The sequence below is a fragment of the Bombina bombina genome, chromosome 1 (genome assembly GCF_027579735.1).
Source record: "Bombina bombina isolate aBomBom1 chromosome 1, aBomBom1.pri, whole genome shotgun sequence".
Classification (NCBI taxonomy): Eukaryota; Metazoa; Chordata; class Amphibia; order Anura; family Bombinatoridae; genus Bombina; species Bombina bombina.
The window spans coordinates 80,381,120-80,400,735 of record NC_069499.1 but is presented as its reverse complement, the minus strand read 5'-3'; the positions used below and the strand labels follow the sequence as shown (position 1 = coordinate 80,400,735).

The 19,616-nt window shown below is 38.9% G+C and overlaps 1 long non-coding RNA gene across 3 annotated transcripts in view; it reads right to left on the bottom strand.

Annotated features, from left to right (window-relative positions):
- LOC128644864 (uncharacterized) overlaps positions 1-18,773 on the bottom strand; it is a 359,997-nt gene extending 341,224 nt beyond the window's left edge. For all 3 annotated transcript variants that reach the window (XR_008400053.1, XR_008400054.1, XR_008400052.1), the window contains exons 1-2: positions 18,695-18,773; positions 4,086-4,233 (exon numbers count right to left, since the gene is read on the bottom strand). This is a non-coding gene — a long non-coding RNA (uncharacterized LOC128644864). The remainder of the gene's footprint in view (positions 1-4,085; positions 4,234-18,694) is intronic.
- Between the last annotated feature and the right edge of the window lie 843 nt (positions 18,774-19,616).

Genomic DNA, 19,616 nt, shown 5'->3' with positions numbered 1-19,616 from the left:
AGAAGTAGTTTGCAACAATCTATGATACTTCTACAAATATTGTTACAAGCATAGAGTTCTACTCACACTTGCACACTCCTGAGCTTACGAGCAAATGTAATAATAGAAATATATTGTTTAATACTGGAAACTCTATCTCACCCATTAAAATTTTATTTTTACATTACTGTGCCTTTAATAAGTATGCCTGTAATCATTGTTGTATACATTTTATTCACTTGTACGTATTACAAGCTATGTTTCCCACAGCAATTTGCATTTTTTCATATTTTCCTTTTGTAGCCATCAAAATAGACTATAATTTATTGCTTTTCTGTCTTTCTATTAATTAGTTCTGACACAACACATGTTATATTTATTAAAGTTTTCTATATGATTTTGACAATTCAAAGGCAATATATGAAATAATTAAATGAATCATTTATTAATATACTGTATCAATTGTCATTTTGTGTAAAACATATCAAAATAAGTTCCTGATTTTCTGTGTTGTCTAGGTCACTGATCTTAAAGGGACAGTCTAGTCAAAATTAAACTTTCATGATTCAGATAGGGCATGTCATTTAAAAAATCTTTCCAATTTACATTTACATCAAATTTGCGTTAGTTCTCTTGGTATTCTTTGGTGAAACTATACCTCATAAGCTAATTTCTCAGCCCTTGAAGGCCGCCTATTATTTCTGTGCATTTTGACAGTTTTTCACAGCTAGACAGCGCTAGTTCATGTGTGCCATATATATATATATATATATATATATAAATATATATATATATATATATATATATATATATAACATTGTGCTCACTCCAGTGGAGTTATTTATGAGTCATCACCGATTGGCTTAAATACAAGTCTGTCAAAAGAACTGAGATAAGAGGGCAGTCTGCAGTGGCTTCGATACAAGGTAATCACAAAGGTAAAAAGTATATTAATATAACAGTGTTGGTTATGTAAAACTGGGGAATGGGTAACAAAGGAATTATCTATCTTTTTAAACAATACAAAATCTGGAGTAGACTGACCATTTATTGGCTTAAATAGTCAAAATATGACATGCTCTAATGCGTTAGAGCATGTCATTTTACGACTATTGACACTGCTTTTCTTGGTATTTAAGCCACAAAACAGAGTTAAACACATAGTTCAAGTGACGCTCAATGCAGTGGAATTTTCATGTCCAAATTGACTTAATAACAATTGACATCTGTGTTTGCTAAATAACACCAAAAATGAACAATTTTATAATTGTGTTCAACACTGAATTTAACGAGTCTGGTGCTTTGTGGATAGCCCATTCACTTTGCACTAAGGGCTCCAGGCACTAAGCAGCGTAAGCTGCTTTGGAGCTCTTCCGGGGAAGGTTTACACATGCGACCCTTCTTCCTGCAAAGTAAGAAGCAGTGGTCATTAGACGGCTGCTTCTTAAACTCTCCGCCACCTCTAAGTTGGCGGAGAGCAAACACCCCAAACACTCTTTCTCTGTGTGATTGACAGGACCTTCTCTCGCCCAATTGGTTGTGCAAGGCAAGGGGGCAACATTACATGCTTTTATGCCGTGAAGCAGTGCAGACAAGTTCTCAAGTTGAGTACCTTGTCTGTACTCATTTTAATATATGGGGCCTTAAAATTTGCTGATTTTTTTATAATGCTTACTTCAAATCCATTTTGTGTTGGTTAAAGGATGACATCACAAGTGTTTAAAAAATAGAGGTCTTGTACTTCTTCAAGTCGGTTATGTCACACAATGTTGTCAGGCTGGTGCTGTTGTGCACATTCTGGATAGATCCCATAGTTAAACCATCAGGTGCAGTTTAGAAACTTACAGGGGAGCTATTTTTTAAACTTAGAACTGCACACATAAACAATATCAGCTACCAGGAAGAGCATGACGGTATATGGCTTATTTTTTATTTAAATAGGAAACTCTTCTTTCAATACTAGTAAAGTTGCTGTGATGTGCATATAAGGGTAGTGGATGCAAATAATCAGGGAGTGCTATGCTACTTACTATCTCACCTCAGAGCCAGAATATACTGTCATCCAGCACTGTCAACTAACTCTGATTGCCAGACATTCTTAAAGGGACAGTCTACACCAGAATTTTTATTGTTTTAAAAGATAGATAAACCCTTTATTACCCATTCGCTAGTTTTGCATTAACAACACCATTTTATTAATGCACTTTTTACCTCTGTGATTATCTTGCATCTAAGCCTCTGCAAACTGCCCCCTTATTTCAGTTTATTTGACAGACTTGCATTTTAGCCAATCAGTGCTGGCTTATAGGAATTCCACGTGCGTGAGCACAGTGTTATCTATATGACACACATGAACTAACACCCTCTAGTGGTGAAAAACTATCAAAATGCCCTGAGAGAAGAGGCGGCATTCAAGGGCTTAGAAATTAGCATATAAACCTCCTAGGTTTAGCTTTCAACTAAGAATAACAAGAGAACAAAGCAAAATTGGTGATAAAAGTAAACTGGAAAATTGTGTAAAATTACATATCCTATTTGAATCATGAAAGTTTATTTTGGACTAGACTGTCCCTTTAATTCAATCAAAATGGGACAATCACTCAGTTAAATATATTAGAATTGCATAATCAACAAATACAAAATAAAAACAAAATGCAATAGCCCTTAGGATCCCATGTATTAAAAGGCGTGCGGACAGATTCTCAACTTGAGAAGCTGTCCGCACGCCTTCGCTGCATACATGCAGCAGATCTGTTCGTCCGCTGGCCTATATGCATCATTACACACTCCGATTAGTGTGTAAAGCCCGCCCTTTCACTCACGATACCAATCGTGCAATAGAGAAGACTGTCAATCACAGAGAGTGTGCAAGCACTCTGTGATTTATCTTCGCCACCTCAGAGGTGGCGAAGAGAGTAATAGCCAGCGGCCTAATTACAGCTGCTTCCTACATTGTGGGAAGCAGGCTTGCATGTGCAAATCTGCCCTGCAAAGGCTCTGGAGCAGCTTACCACTGCTTTGTACAGAGAGCCCTTACTCAAATTTCAACATTTATTTCAATTTGCCAGCTCCCTGCATCATGTGACAGCCATCAGCCATTAACAGACTCATGTGAAGTCTTGCACATGCTCAGCAGTAGCAGGTGTCTTGAAAATGTGCATATATGTAAAAAAAAAAAAAAACAGGGCAGAATTTGATCATGGAAGTAAACTAGAAAGAATCTTAAAATTGCATGCTCTATCTGAATCACAACATTTTAATTTTTACTTTAGTGTCCCTTTAATAAATATTCTCAAGGTGTGATTTCTTAGAAATTTTGAGTTTTGGGGAATGCAGGGGAGGGAGGCCACAGATGATCAGGCATACTTACTTATGCCTTAGGTTCAAAAGGTATATTTCAGGTGATCAGCTTTCTCACATAGTAACTCAGTATTCAACATATCTGCTAAAGCTATGCATTCTGGTCATGTATTAATTGTATACTGTTTTCTCTTGTAAATATGGATACAATAGATCAGTGTTTTTCAACCAGTGTGCCGTGGCACACTAGTGTGCCGTGAGAGATCCTCAGGTGTGCCACGGCAGACTGACAACAGTGTGATATATTTTTTAAACTTTGCTTGTTTTTTACTCCCAGTGCAGGGGTAGTTTGTAGGAGGCATGGCATAACAGCACAATACATACAGTATGTGTGTGTTTGTGTGTATGTGTATATATATATATGCTGTATTAGGCTACAATGTGTGATTTTTTTTAAATTTTGGGATGATGGTGTACCACAGGATTTTTTAATGTAAAAAAGTGTGCCACAGCAAAAAAAAAAAGGTTAAAAATCACTGCAATAGATAATTACCATGCAATATTATGTGTTTAACCTTCACACGGAGTTAAACACATTGTTAAAGTATATCAATTGGAAGCCACAGAGAACTGAATTGCACTATAATGTCCCTTTAAATATTCCAGTGTAAAAATACAAAATACTTTTTTGTTTATAGCCATACAAATAACTTGGTAATGTGTTCATTTATTAATTTTCTCATTTATTTGGGTAATTTGCTCATTTATTAAATTAAACACTTTCCAGATGCTATTATATAGTTTACCTGTAAATATTTGTGGCGATGGACTGGTATTTTAGTTGAGGGGCAAGCAGAGAAGATGAGTTTTATTGGCTCAAGTCTCTCAGTGAATCAGATCCGGTCTAAATGCTGTGGTGATATCATTGCCCGGTCACAACAGACTAGCCCATTCCTGGAATGAAGATTACAGCTTGTGGTAAAAAAACTCAAAGCCACAAAGGTATTACTTTTATGAAGGTCACTTTTGTTTTGCGATTTAACTCTATCCAGGCAGACAAGCCCATCCCTGTTCCAGAGAACACAAAGAATATTTTTCTTGTGTGTAATGGGAAAAGCTTTTTGCCAAACAATAAAAAAAAATCAAAATAAGTGTCAAAGGGCTGTAACTTTTCTCTCCCTGCTGTAACCTGTATGTAAGTGGACAGACAAGGAATATTAACCATTTGGCTGCCAGAAGTACTGCAACATATTAACAGAAGTGCCTAATATGGTCTGGAAAGGACGTACAGTAAAGTAATAAATGTTTGCTGGTAATTATGTGTTTAATGCCTGTAAAGGGGTTAACTATATATAATGGCTGTTTAGAAAAAGTTCCCCCCCCCCCCCCGCTCTTGAATGCAGTAACCCAAACCTCAAAGGTGCCCTCTGCCATGTATTTCAAGATAGTAGCTTTCTTACATGTCCATTTCTTAAGCAAAGAGAGAGAGAGAGTTAAAGGAGCGTGAGGTTACTCTTCTGAGGTAATTGACAAGCTCAGGTGTTGTGCAATTTTTTACATAAGAACAGAGGGCAGGACTGCCTGAACAACTGCTATTGCTGCCTTGCAAGCCTCGAATGTGGACAGACAGGTGTCCACCCAGTGTTTATTAAGGGCTATATTACAAGCAGAGCACTCATTTTTCACATGCACGGAAATGGGCAAATTCACCTCATATACATATATACTTAACATTTACCTCCCATTACTGCGCAAATTACCCACTTTGCTGCGCTTAGGTCCTTTGCCGTCTCTGACAAGGCACACTCTTGTGAGCGCTATGCTTCCCAGCAATGCGAACGTGAGGTTGGTTTCACATTGCACTCAAGTTGTAATACCAGTGCACATTTGCATGCCCTGGTATTACTGAGTGGAGCGCAAATATTAAGCTTGCGAAAGCATTATTTTGCCCTCCACTCCGTAAGCTGGCCCTAAATGGGGCACTATCTATCTGTTTAAAAGCGTTAACATTTTTAAGCACATAGGCCTAGATTTAGAGTTCGGCGGTAGCCGTCAAAACCAGCGTTAGAGGCTCCTAACGCTGGTTTTGGGCGCCCGCTGGTATTTGGAGTCAGTGATTAAAGGGTCTAACGCTCACTTTTCAGCCGCGACTTTTCCATACCGCAGATCCCCCTACGCCATTTGCGTAGCCTATCTTTTCAATGGGATCTTCCTAACGCCGGTATTTAGAGTCGTTTCTGCAGTGAGCGTTAGAGCTCTAACGACAAGATTCCAGCCGCCTGAAAATAGCAGGAGTTAAGAGCTTTCTGGCTAACGCCGGTTTATAAAGCTCCTAACTACTGTACCCTAAAGTACACTAACACCCATAAACTACCTATGTACCCCTAAACCGAGGTCCCCCCACACCGCCGCCACTCGATTAAAATTTTTAACCCCTAATCTGCCGACCGCCACCTATGTTATACTTATGTACCCCTAATCTGCTGCCCCTAACCCCGCCGACCCCTATATTATATTTCTTAACCCCTAACTTGCCCCCCACAACGTCGCCGCAAGCTACTTAAAATAATTAACCCCTAATCTTCCGACCGCAAATCGCCGCCACCTACGTTATCCCTATGTACCCCTAATCTGCTACCCCTAACACCGCCGACCCCTATATTATATTTATTAACCCCTAATCTGCCCCCCTCAACGTCGCCGACACCTGCCTACACTTATTAACCCCTAATCTGCCGAGCGGACCTGAGCGCTACTATAATAAAGTTATTAACCCCTAATCCGCCTCACTAACCCTATCATAAATAGTATTAACCCCTAATCTGCCCTCCCTAACATCGCCGACACCTACCTTCAATTATTAACCCCTAAACTTCCGATCGGAGCTCACCGCTATTCTAATAAATGGATTAACCCCTAAAGCTAAGTCTAACCCTAACACTAACACCCCCCTAAGTTAAATATAATTTTTATCTAACAAAATAAATTAACTCTTATTAAATAACTTATTCCTATTTAAAGCTAAATACTTACCTGTAAAATAAATCCTAATATAGCTACAATATAAATTATAATTATATTATAGCTATTTTAGGATTAATATTTATTTTACAGGCAACTTTGTAATTATTTTAACCAGGTACAATAGCTATTAAATAGTTAAGAACTATTTAATAGTTACCTAGTTAAAATAATAACAAATTTACCTGTAAAATAAATCCTAACCTAAGTTATAATTAAACCTAACACTACCCTATCAATAAATTAATTAAATAAACTACCTACAATTACCTACAATTAACCTAACACTACACTATCAATAAATTAATTAAACACAATTCCTACAAATAAATACAATTAAATAAACTAGCTAAAGTACAAAAAATAAAAAAGAACTAAGTTACAGAAAATAAAAAAATATTTACAAACATAAGAAAAATATTACAACAATTTTAAACTAATTACACCTACTCTAAGCCCCCTAATAAAATAACAAAGCCCCCCAAAATAAAAAATTCCCTACCCTATTCTAAATTAAAAAAGTTACAAGCTCTTTTACCTTACCAGCCCTGAACAGGGCCCTTTGCGGGGCATGCCCCAAGAATTTCAGCTCTTTTGCCTGTAAAAGAATAAATACAATACCCCCCCCCCCAACATTACAACCCACCACCCACATACCCCTAATCTAACCCAAACCCCCCTTAAATAAACCTAACACTAAGCCCCTGAAGATCTTCCTACCTTGTCTTCACCATCCAGGTATCACCGATCCGTCCTGGCTCCAAGATCTTCATCCAACCCAAGCGGGGGTTGGCGATCCATAATCCGGTGCTCCAAAGTCTTCCTCCTATCCGGCAAGAAGAGGACATCCGGACCGGCAAACATCTTCTCCAAGCGGCATCTTCGATCTTCTTCCATCCGGTGCGGAGCGGGTCCATCTTGAAGCAGGCGACGCGGATCCATCCTCTTCTTCCGATGTCTCCCGACTAATGACGGTTCCTTTAAGGGACGTCATCCAAGATGGCGTCCCTCGAATTCCGATTGGCTGATAGGATTCTATCAGCCAATGGGAATTAAGGTAGGAATTTTCTGATTGGCTGATGGAATCAGCCAATCAGAATCAAGTTCAATCCGATTGGCTGATCCAATCAGCCAATCAGATTGAGCTCGCATTCTATTGGCTGTTCCGATCAGCCAATAGAATGCGAGCTCAATCTGATTGGCTGATGGGATCGGCCAATCGGATTGAACTTGATTCTGATTGGCTGATTCCATCAGCCAATCAGAAAATTCCTACCTTAATTCCGATTGGCTGATAGAATCCTATCAGCCAATCGGAATTCGAGGGACGCCATCTTGGATGACGTCCCTTAAAGGAACCGTCATTAGTCGGGAGACATCGGAAGAAGAGGATGGATCCGCGTCGCCTGCTTCAAGATGGACCCGCTCCGCACCGGATGGAAGAAGATCGAAGATGCCGCTTGGAGAAGATGTTTGCCGGTCCGGATGTCCTCTTCTTGCCGGATAGGAGGAAGACTTTGGAGCACCGGATTATGGATCGCCAACCCCCGCTTGGGTTGGATGAAGATCTTGGAGCCAGGACGGATCGGTGATACCTGGATGGTGAAGACAAGGTAGGAAGATCTTCAGGGGCTTAGTGTTAGGTTTATTTAAGGGGGGTTTGGGTTAGATTAGGGGTATGTGGGTGGTGGGTTGTAATGTTGGGGGGGGGGGTATTGTATTTATTCTTTTACAGGCAAAAGAGCTGAAATTCTTGGGGCATGCCCCGCAAAGGGCCCTGTTCAGGGCTGGTAAGGTAAAAGAGCTTGTAACTTTTTTAATTTAGAATAGGGTAGGGAATTCTTTATTTTGGGGGGCTTTGTTATTTTATTAGGGGGCTTAGAGTAGGTGTAATTAGTTTAAAATTGTTGTAATATTTTTCTTATGTTTGTAAATATTTTTTTATTTTCTGTAACTTAGTTCTTTTTTATTTTTTGTACTTTAGCTAGTTTATTTAATTTTATTTATTTGTAGGAATTGTGTTTAATTAATTTATTGATAGTGTAGTGTTAGGTTAATTGTAGGTAATTGTAGGTAGTTTATTTAATTATTTTATTGATAGGGTAGTGTTAGGTTTAATTATAACTTAGGTTAGGATTTATTTTACAGGTAAATTTGTTATTATTTTAACTAGGTAACTATTAAATAGTTCTTAACTATTTAATAGCTATTGTACCTGGTTAAAATAATTACAAAGTTGCCTGTAAAATAAATATTAATCCTAAAATAGCTATAATATAATTATAATTTATATTGTAGCTATATTAGGATTTATTTTACAGGTAAGTATTTAGCTTTAAATAGGAATAAGTTATTTAATAAGAGTTAATTTATTTCGTTAGATAAAAATTATATTTAACTTAGGGGGGTGTTAGTGTTAGGGTTAGACTTAGCTTTAGGGGTTAATCCATTTATTAGAATAGCGGTGAGCTCCGATCGGAAGTTTAGGGGTTAATAATTGAAGGTAGGTGTCGGCGATGTTAGGGAGGGCAGATTAGGGGTTAATACTATTTATGATAGGGTTAGTGAGGCGGATTAGGGGTTAATAACTTTATTATAGTAGCGCTCAGGTCCGCTCGGCAGATTAGGGGTTAATAAGTGTAGGTAGGTGTCGGCGACGTTGTGGGGGGCAGATTAGGGGTTAATAAATATTACATAGGGGTCGGCGATGTTAGGGCAGCAGATTAGGGGTACATAGGGATAATGTAGGTGGCGGCGGTTTACGGAGCGGCAGATTAGGGGTTAAAAGTGTAATGCAGGGGTCAGCGATAGCGGGGGCGGCAGATTAGGGGTTAATAAGTGTAAGGTTAGGGGTGTTTAGACTCGGGGTACATGTTAGAGTGTTAGGTGCAGACGTAGGAAGTGTTTCCCCATAGGAAACAATGGGGCTGCGTTAGGAGCTGAACGCTGCTTTTTTGCAGGTGTTAGGTTTTTTTTCAGCTCAAACAGCCCCATTGTTTTCTATGGGAGAATCGTGCACGAGCACGTTTTTGATGCCGGCCGCGTCCGTAAGCAGCTCTGGTATCGAGAGTTGCATTTGCGGTAAAAATGCTCTACGCTCCTTTTTTGGAGCCTAACGCAGCATTTGTTTGAACTCTCGATACCAGAGTTAAATTTATGGTGCGGCCAGAAAAAAACCCGCGGAGCGTTAACAGCCCTTTTACCGCCAAACTCCAAATCTAGGCCATAGTTAGTTATCAGTAAGCATTCATGCAATAATAAAATTCTCTAGCACATTAGAGCATTGTAATATTATATAATTAAAGGAACAATCAATATTGTAGGATTGTATAATCAACAAATGCATAATAGAAAGACAATGCAAACGCCCTTATGAATTTCAAATAAGTTGTAGATTTTTTTCTTACAAATTTCAAAGTTATTTCCATTTCCCCCTCCCCCTGTATCATGTGGTAGCCATCAGCCAATTACAAATGCATCTGCATATATGCTGTGAACTGTTACACATGCTCAGTGTGTACATAAAAAGACTGTGCACATTTTAAAAATGGAAGTAAATTGGAAAGATTTGTAAAATGATATGACTTTATAGTCCCTTTATTAAAACCGTTAAAGGGATATTCTAGTGACATGATTTAATTCATCAATGCACATTTTTTTGCCTTCAGAGCACTTTTCTCTGTGAAATTATTATTATTGTTATTATTATTATTTATTTGTGTAACGCCACCAAATTCTGTAGTGCTGGGTACAGTGATAGGGGGATACAATTACAAGGATTAGGGATAAAATACAAAACATAGCACAACTAAATAAATCTAGTACAGGAGGAAGAGGGCCCTGCTCCGGATAGCTCACAGTCTATAGGTTTAGGTTGCAGAGACATAAGGTTGGGAGTAGCTTGTCACATCGGTTGTAGTTGCAGAAGTGCGTCAGACAGTTCATGTATTAGTTTGGTTAGGATGAGAGATGGAGGAGAGATGGTAAGCCTCTCTGAATAGGTGGGTTTTCAAGGAGCGTCTGAAGCTATACAAGGTTTCAGACATTTGGAGACAGAAGTGGGACGTAGGGTAAACAGGAGTTGAGAGACATAGGTCAGAAGTTGATCGAAGAGGTTGTGATGGGGAATATTTCCCGATGAGAGAGGAAATATAGTTGGGAGTTAGACTTTTGAGTGCTTTGTAAGTTAGGATTAATACTTTAAATTGTATTCTGGAGTGGAGCAGCTGATGTAGATCAGCGACTTAGGTGGATGAGTCTAGCAGAAGCATTCATAATAGATTGGAGGGTGGAGAGGCAGTGTTTTGGAAGGCCATTTAGAAGTAGATTACAATAATCAATGCATGACAAAATGAGGGAATGAATAAGTATTTTTGTAGTTTTTTTGAGTAAGGAAGAGACTAATTCTGGAAATGTTGCGTAGGTGTGAACGGCAGGATTTGGTAAGTACTTGTATATGTGGGTTGAATGTGAGTTCTGAGTCAAGTGTAACCCCAAGACAGTGGACCTGGGGTGAGGTGTTGAGAATAGATTCTCCAACCATCAGAGAACTGTCAGGTGTTGGATGTCTCGAAGAGGGGGGGATAAGAAGCAGCTCAGTTTTGGACAGATTGAGTTGGAGGTAGTGTGAAGACATCCAAGAGGAAATTGCAAAGGGGCAGTTGGAAATCTGGTTGAGCAAAGAGGGAGAGCTATCAAGAGAGGAAAGATAGATTTGGGTATCATGAGCATATAAGTGGTACTGGAATCCAAATGAGGATATAAGTTTTCCAAGGGAGGATGTATAGAGAGAGAAAAGCAAGGGACCCAAGACAGAGCCTTGTGGTACTCCAACTGAGAGAGGCATAGGATCACAAGATATGTTGTTAAAGGAAACTGAAAACAAGCGTTTTTGAGAGATATGAGGCAAACCAGGAGAGGGCTGGGTTTCGGATGCCAAATAAATGTAGTATTTTTAGGAGGAGAGAATGGTCAACTGTGTCAAATGCAGCGGACAGGTCAAGAAGAATTAGTAAGGAGTAGTGGCCTTTTGCTTTAGCTGATAACAGGTCATTTGTTACTTTAGTAAGAGCGGTTTCTGTTGAGTGTTTAGGGCGGAAACCAGATTGTAGTGGATCAAGTAAGGAGTTAGTTGTGATAAATTGAGTTAGCCAATTATAGACCAGTCGTTCCAATAATTTTGAAGCAAAGGGAAGTAAGGAGACCGGTCAATAGTTAGAAGGGATGGAGGGGTCAAGCGAAGGCTTTTTTAGGATTGGTATGATTGACGCATGCTTGAGAGTATCAGAAAATGTGCTAGCGGTGAGAGATTGGTTAAAGAGATGAGTTAGGGTAGGGGTTAATGAAGCAGAGAGAGAAAAAGTTGTAAAAGAATAGGGTCAAGTTGGCAGGTTGTGAGATAAACTAAGGATAGGAGTACAGAGAATTATTCCTCTGTTACAGAAGGGAAGTAGCATAGAGTTTTGTTAATAGAAGGGGTGGGTAGGATTGCTGGGTTTGAGGGATGTGAGGTGCAGATATCTTTTCTAATGGTGTCAATTTTATTTTTGAAGTTATCAGAAATAATCTGAGCAGTGAGGATGGTAGTGAGTGGGGGTGCAGGCGGACATAGAAGGAAGTTTAAGGCTGAGAACAGCTTTCTGGGGTTGGATGCGTGAGATGATACAAGACTTATTTGGCCAGGCAGAGTGCAGAGTTGTAGGACTTAAGGTTGAATTTATAATGCCGGAAATCAGCACAGGTGCGTGATTTCCTCCACTGCCGCTCAGCAGCCCGTGAACATTGCTGAAGATATCTGGTCTATTTGGTGTGCCATGATTGCCGTTGAGTGATTGATGAACGTCGAAGAGTGAAGGGTGTAGCTTTGTCAAGTGTTGATTTTAGTATTGGATTATACTGTAAAGCCACAAGGTTTGGGCAAGAGAGGGATGAAATATTAGAGAGCAGAGGATTCAGTTGAGTGGAAAAGTCTGTGAGATCCAAGTCATTTAAATTCCTGCAAGGTAGCAATTTTTTGAGGGCTTGCAAGGATGTAGTAGCTAGAGTAAGAGAGAAAGTTAGTAGATGGTGGTCAGGGAGAGGAAAAGGGAAGTTAAGGAAATTGGAAACATCACAGAGTTTACTGAAGACTAGGTCTATGGAGTTGCCTTCACAGTGGGTTGGAGATGTTGTCCACTGGGGCAGTGCAAAGGGATAGAAGTTTAGAGGCAGCAGGCATGTTAGGATTATCAACGGGTATGTTGAAGTCCCTTAAGATGAGAGAAGGGACATTACCAGAGAGAAAATGTTGAAGCCAGGCTTCAAAGTGGTCCAGAATTTGTGATGCTGGGTCAGGGGGTCGATAGATAACTGCAACATGAAGAGCTACAGGGGAAAAGAGGAGTATAGTATGAACTTCAAAAGATGAGAAGGAAAAAGAGTGGGGTGAAGGAATGCAGTGAAAGGAGAATTCCTACTCCCCCTCCTTGTTTGTCTCCTGGTCTGGGAGTGTGACTCGAGTGCAGGCCACCATAGGACAGAGAGGCTACAGCAGTTGTGTTAGAGGAGGAAAGCCAAGTTTCCGTGAGTGCTAACAGGTTAAGTGAACGTGAAATAAATAGATTGTGAATAGATGTAAGCTTATTGCATACAGAGCGTGCATTCAAAAGGGCACAAGAGAATTGGGGTATACTAACAGGGGTGCAGTTAATGAGGTTTAGAGGGTTACATGGGCAAGCAGAGGGTGGACCTGGGTTAGGTGAGACATCCCCAGCTGCAAGAAGAAGACATATGGTGAGCGAAAGGAGATGAGAATGTGTCTTATGTGAGTGTTTAAGTTTAAATCAGTGAAGCATGGCTGGCTGAAGGATGTGAGATAGGAATAGAGTTCATGTGTGTTGTAGAGGGGGGAAGGTAGCAGAGAAGGAGAAATATGAATTGCCTGACTGCTGTTTGTGAAAGGAAGAGCTGTGACTTTAAGGAGAAGGGAGAAAAAGGTTAATGCAGACATTAGAAAGTTTAGCATGTTTGCAGTTAGTTTAGGGAGATTTAAATGCACTTGTGTCTATTTTGTCCACTCCTTTGTATAACTCCTTGTTATAACTCCCTACACTTATGAACTAACACACTTAGATAACTACACATGCTGCACTGGTCTCACAAGCACGCTTGATGTAACAAGCTAAGGGTATACAATTTAAAGGTAATAACAGTAACAGGATCCTAATTAGCAAAGGTCAGGATCAAACAGGGCCTGAGCAAACAATGCAGATGACACCTTTCTTATAGACATGTGCGATTCGGTTCGGTTCGATTCGGAAATTCGGAAAATTCGGCAAATTCGGAGATTGGGATCGAACCGAATCTCCGAATTAAAATAGTGCCGAATCTACCGAATAAATCCGAATTACTTCGGATTTATTCAGATTTATTCGCATTTATTTGGTAGATTCGGATGGCCATGGATTACACTAGTATTGTACAGTATATTAGGTTATATCACTCTGCTATGGGTTACACCTAATGTACAGTACATAATACTAGTCTAATCCCACATAACATTTATCGAAATTCCGAATTTCCGAACCGAAATGAATCCAGACGAATTTATTCGAATCCAAATGAATCCGAAACAAATCAGAACCGAATTTATTCGAATCCGAATGAATCCGAAACCGAATTGATTCAAATTTTTCCGAATTCGAATCGCTCCAAACCAAAATTTGAAAAAATCTGAATCTATCCGAACCGATTTTTTTCGCCATGCACATGTCTACTTTCTTATAAAAATGGAAGACAGAGAAAAGAAAGTATAATACCTGTTCATCATAAAATATATCCTTTCAAATTAAAGGGATGGAAAGGTCAAAAGTGAGATGTGCAGGGATGCATCCCAATGTAGAAACATGTTTGCAATATACTTTCATTAGCATAAATTCTTCTAGGAGAGGTTTTATTAATGTTTTTCTGCAGCATACACACATATCCTGTGAGGATATGAAAATATATTGCAAAAATGCCTATATTTCAAATTGAAATACACACGTGCACTTTCAATTTCAACCTTTCTGTCCCTTTAACTATAGAAAATGTGGAAATATCATTTCACTTAAAGGGACACTCAAGTCAAAATAAACTTTTATGATTCAGAAACAGCATGCAGTTTTAAGACACTTTCCAATTTACTTCCCTTATCACATTTTGCACGCAACATTATTATAATCTTATCTTAATACGCAATCTTATTATATACACAATTTCTAGGGAACAAGCTCCTACTGAGCATGTGCACAAGTGCACAGGGTATATGTATACTAGTTTGTGATTGGCTGATGTTTGCCACATGATTCAGGGGGCCAGGAAATGGGAGAAAAAATAAATTTGCCAGAAAAAAAATCTACCGCTTATTCAAAATTCAGAGTTAGTGTTATTGCATTTTCTTTTAATTATGCAATTGTACTGTATTTAGTGCGCCTTAAATTCAACATAAAACTTTCATTATTTCGATAGAGTTAACATTTAGCTAAGTTACCTGTTTGTTTTGGTCTCCTTGGCGGAATCTTTGCACCTTTTCATGAGATTATAATAAGGTAGAGTTATAAGTGTGCATGTGTCTATGGGCTTGATTACAAGTGGAGCGCAATCAATGGTGTGCATATATAGCACAGAGCAAACAATAATGCACCAGCTGGTATTACAAGTAGTTGGTTATATATTTTAATCAAAACATCTTAATGTGACAAATATTTTTATAACACAACCTATATTTTTAATGGATAGCACAGAGAGGTATAAGCTCTTCATTGGGATTGGATTATAGGTGGTGTGTTAAAGGTTCATGAAACCCAATTTTTTTCTTTCGCAATTCAGATAGAGCTTATAATTTTAAACAACTTTCAATTTACTTCTATTGTCAATTTTGCTTTATTCTCTTGGTATCCTTTTTTATTGAAGGAGCTGCAATGCATTACTGGAGGCTAGCTGAACACATCAGTAAGTCAATGATAAGAGGTATATGTGCAGCCACCAATCAGTAGCTGGCTCCCTACTCCTGGGCCTAAATTGGAAATTGGTTTAAAATAGAATGCACTATCTGAATCATAAAATAACATTTTTGGATGTCATGTCCCTTTAAGTGTTTTGCTTGTACACTATCTAAAATATTGCTTTAAAAATTTAAAGCATTTTGATTCTTAAACACATTTTTTTTTTTCTTTCATGATTCAGGTAGCGCATGCAATTTTAAACAACTTTCTAATTTACTCATATTATTCATTTTACATCATTCTCCTTGTATCTTTATTTGAAAAAAAGCAGGAATGTAAGCTTATGAGCAGCTCATTTTTGGTTCAGCACCTGGGTAGCGCTTGCTGATTGGTAGCTACATCTATTATGCCTAATTTCCATTGAAATTGTGTTGTACATAACAAAATGAAAACTCCACTACTTGAGTGTATTTAGTGTGCACCATTGGTTTAGCTCTTCAGCATGATGTAACATAGATTTCAGTGTACACCCCTATAGAAGTCTATTACATCAGGAACATAAAGCACCTGTGCTAGACTGGATTGTGCTCTAGATATGTTAATGTGTCTTATCACTTCATTATGTGTGCTCCATTTGTAATCTTTTTCTAAATTGGAGCAATGTCTGCAGCTGTGCTATACAAGCAACATGTAGAGGGCGCTGTAGCAGAAAGTAAGTAGCAGCAGGTAAAACCCACAGCTCTGCCTTCACTTACTACTAATTGGCAATCTGTTTAGATTTCTCCTATCCAACAATAGAAGCATTCTCAGGACGTTAAACACCTCTTGGTTTGGTGTAAAAATAGTTCAATGTTCCACTATCCCTAGAGAGGCAGAAAAGCAAAATCTATAAACTAGGTTTTAAAAATGCTGTAAATAACCTACAACAGCTATTTAATTTACAGCATTTGCAGGTTACAGGATTTGCTTTTTGACCTCTAGGGAGCGTGAACCAAGTGCAATTAAAAACATCTTTAATATTCTTTTGAAGAGTATTATACACTTGACAAATTCATTATCTTATTTTTCACTGAATTTGACCGTAAAGTGTTGGAAGCTACTGCACTCTAAAGCTCTCAACAGGTTGCTGGTATAACATTGTATTATATATAACTTCTCAATTTGATAATAATAAAAAAATGTTTTTATCGCTCCTGAGTGCTAACTGAGCTCAAGGTAAAACAATAGCGCTCCCATGTTAGTGCTGGTATTACAGGTTGAAAGTAAAAAGTTAAAGCGCGTGCAAAAGACTCAGGCACGCTAATTTCAGTACTTTGGTTAATGAAACCACACTAACTCCATCAGCAGACTGACTTCGATGGGGGCGCAGTAAAAACCAGACCAACTGTGCTAAAGCCGAAGTTGCATTAGGAAGACTTGAAATTCCTATCTTCCTCACTAGGGTATATGTATGCTAGTCTGTGATTGGCTGATGTCTGTCACATGATACAGGGGGGCAGAAAATGGGAGTAAAAAATACACTTGTCAGAGAAAAAAATCTACTGCTTATTTGAAATTCAGAGTTGGGCCTCAATTTATCAAGCTCTCAACCGCAAATAAGCTGGAATTCTGCAGCGTATTTGTGGCGAGCTTGATTCGCCGTAGTTATCAAACCCTACAGACCGGCAAAAGTAGAATATAGTGACGTAACATACGATCCACCGGACTCAGTCTGACACAGATCGATGCTTACGTCACTACAGATGTTCTGAACGCAAGTTCGGCACAATCTGACTACTTTTGGAAGTTATCAAATTCCTATCAGGTACGCTCACCACTATTCCGGCCCAGCATAACTGGTTTTGAATACGCCGCCCTGGAGGCAGCAGATGCCATAGGAATCAATGGGAGTCTGACAGCAGCAAACGCTCATGTTCGCTGCTGCCCGATATCCCATTGATTCCTATGGGAATGTCTACACCTAACACCCTAACATGTACCCCGAGTCTAAACACCCCTAATCTTCCCCCCCCCCTACACCGCCGCAACTAAATAAAGTTTTGAACCCCTATACCGCCGCTCCCGGAGCCCATCGTCACCTACATTATACTTATTAACCTCTAATCTGCCCCCCTAATAAATGTATTAACCCCTAAACCGCCGCTCCCAGAGCACAACGCCACATACATTATATGTATTAACCCCTAAACTGCCGCTCCCGGACCCTGCCGCAACTAAACGAAATGTTTAACCCCTAAACCGCCACTCCCGGACCCAGCCGCCACCTACATTAAATTTATTAACCCCTAATCTGACCCCCCTACACCGCCGCCACCTACATTAGATTTATTAACCCCTAGTCTCCCGCCCCCAATGTCGCCACCACTATATTAAATTTATTAACCCCTAAACATAAGTCTAACCCTAACCCTAACACCCCCTAACTTAAAGATAATTTAAATTAATCTAAATAAATATTCCTATCATGAAATAAATTATACCTGTTTAAAACTAAATACTTACCTATAAAATAAACCCTAAGCTAGCTACAATATAACTAATAGTTACATTGTAGCTATCTTAGGGTTTATTTTTATTTTACAGGCAAGTTTGTATTTATTTTAACTAGGTAGAATAGTTATTAAATAGTTATTAACTATTTAATAACTACCTAGCTAAAATAAAAACAAATTTACCTGTAAAATAAACCCTAACCTAAGTTACAATTACACCTAACACTACACTACAATTAAATAAATTACCTAAACTAACTACAATTAAATAAAATTAACTAAAGTACAAAAAAAAAAACATTAAGATACAGAAAATAATAAAATAATTACAATTTTTTTTTAAACTGATTACACCTAATCTAATCCCCCTAATAAAATAAAAAAAGCCCCCCAAAATAATAAAAATCCCTACCCTATACTAAATTACAAATAGCCCTTAAAAGGGCCTTTTGCGGGGCATTGCCCCAAACTAATCATCTCTATTACCTGTAAAAAAAAATACAATACCCCCCCAACATTAAAACCCACCACCCACACTGTCAGGATTCCTGCTCTTGACACACACTCCTCCCAACTTCCCTTCATAACACCTGTGCACCTTTCATTAGGTGCTTAGTATTTTCGTCTAGGAGACCTATAGCTGCTAGATCCTAAGCTCCTTCAATAATTCTATTCCTCTGATCATGACTACTCACTCTCATAGGAGACCTAACCAACTCAAAGCTCTTTCCTCCTTCCTTCCAAGGGAACATTTTCAGTTGCCAAGAGCCTTACCTAACACTTCTAACAATTGTCTGCTCCTTCAGTGCGATCCTAGCACACAGAAACCTGACAGGCACCTACTTCCGGTTTCGGACATACCGGTGAAGTTTAACTACATTCTCCTCTCCAAACCACTGACCCCCGCCACAGGACTGGCCTCAAAGGTATTTCACTTACCATCATATCATTTGTTTTCTCTGACTTGTTGTTACATTTCACTGCACATTAAAATGGAGCTCCGTAACCGGAACATGCCCCTGAGTGACGTCACCACTCAATCATCTCAGCCTGCTCCCGCATTCATCTACCACAGGTTACATTGTTGCCAGATTACCAAACAATCAATACTGTTACATTTCTCTTTCTCCCCATCTGTATTGCTAAGTGATCCTAACATCCTCCATTGCAGTTTAATTAAAGTAACACTCCACTCTAAGCTAACTCCTTTAGTTCATTTGTGCAATCAAGATCCAGCACACCTACTCTAATTCAACTGCAGCTGCTTACATAAAGCAAGTCATTTGCAAACTATTTACTATAAGTAATTACACAGTTCCAAATCACTACTTCTAAAAAAACCTCCTAGAAGTTATGACTCTGACTGTGTTACATTCCATTATTTAAAGTGACATAATATTTTTCAGTCTGTACCTGAGATCCACTTGAAACCTAAGTTTCAGACATACTTTGTGAAAGGTACACTGATTCCTAACACACACACCCAACCCTACTCTAAAACCCACCCAATCCCCCCTTAATAAAACCTAACACTAACCCCTTGAAGATCACCCTACCTTGAGACGTCTTCACCCAGCAAGTGGTCCTCCAGAGGGGCAGAAGTCTTCATCTGATCCGGCCAGAAGAGGTCCTCCAGACGGGCAGAAGTCTTCATCCAAGCGGCATCTTCTATCTTCATCCATCCGACGAGGAGCGGCTCCATCTTGAAGGCAATGAAAAAGAAGCCAGAGATTTTTTAATGTATCTTAATGACAATACTGTAGGAATCAAATTTACTTTTGAGTTTAATGTAACCCAACTGAGCTATCTAGATGTGACTCTCATGAGTAAAGGAAGTAAAGTGTTCACAAAGGTATACAGA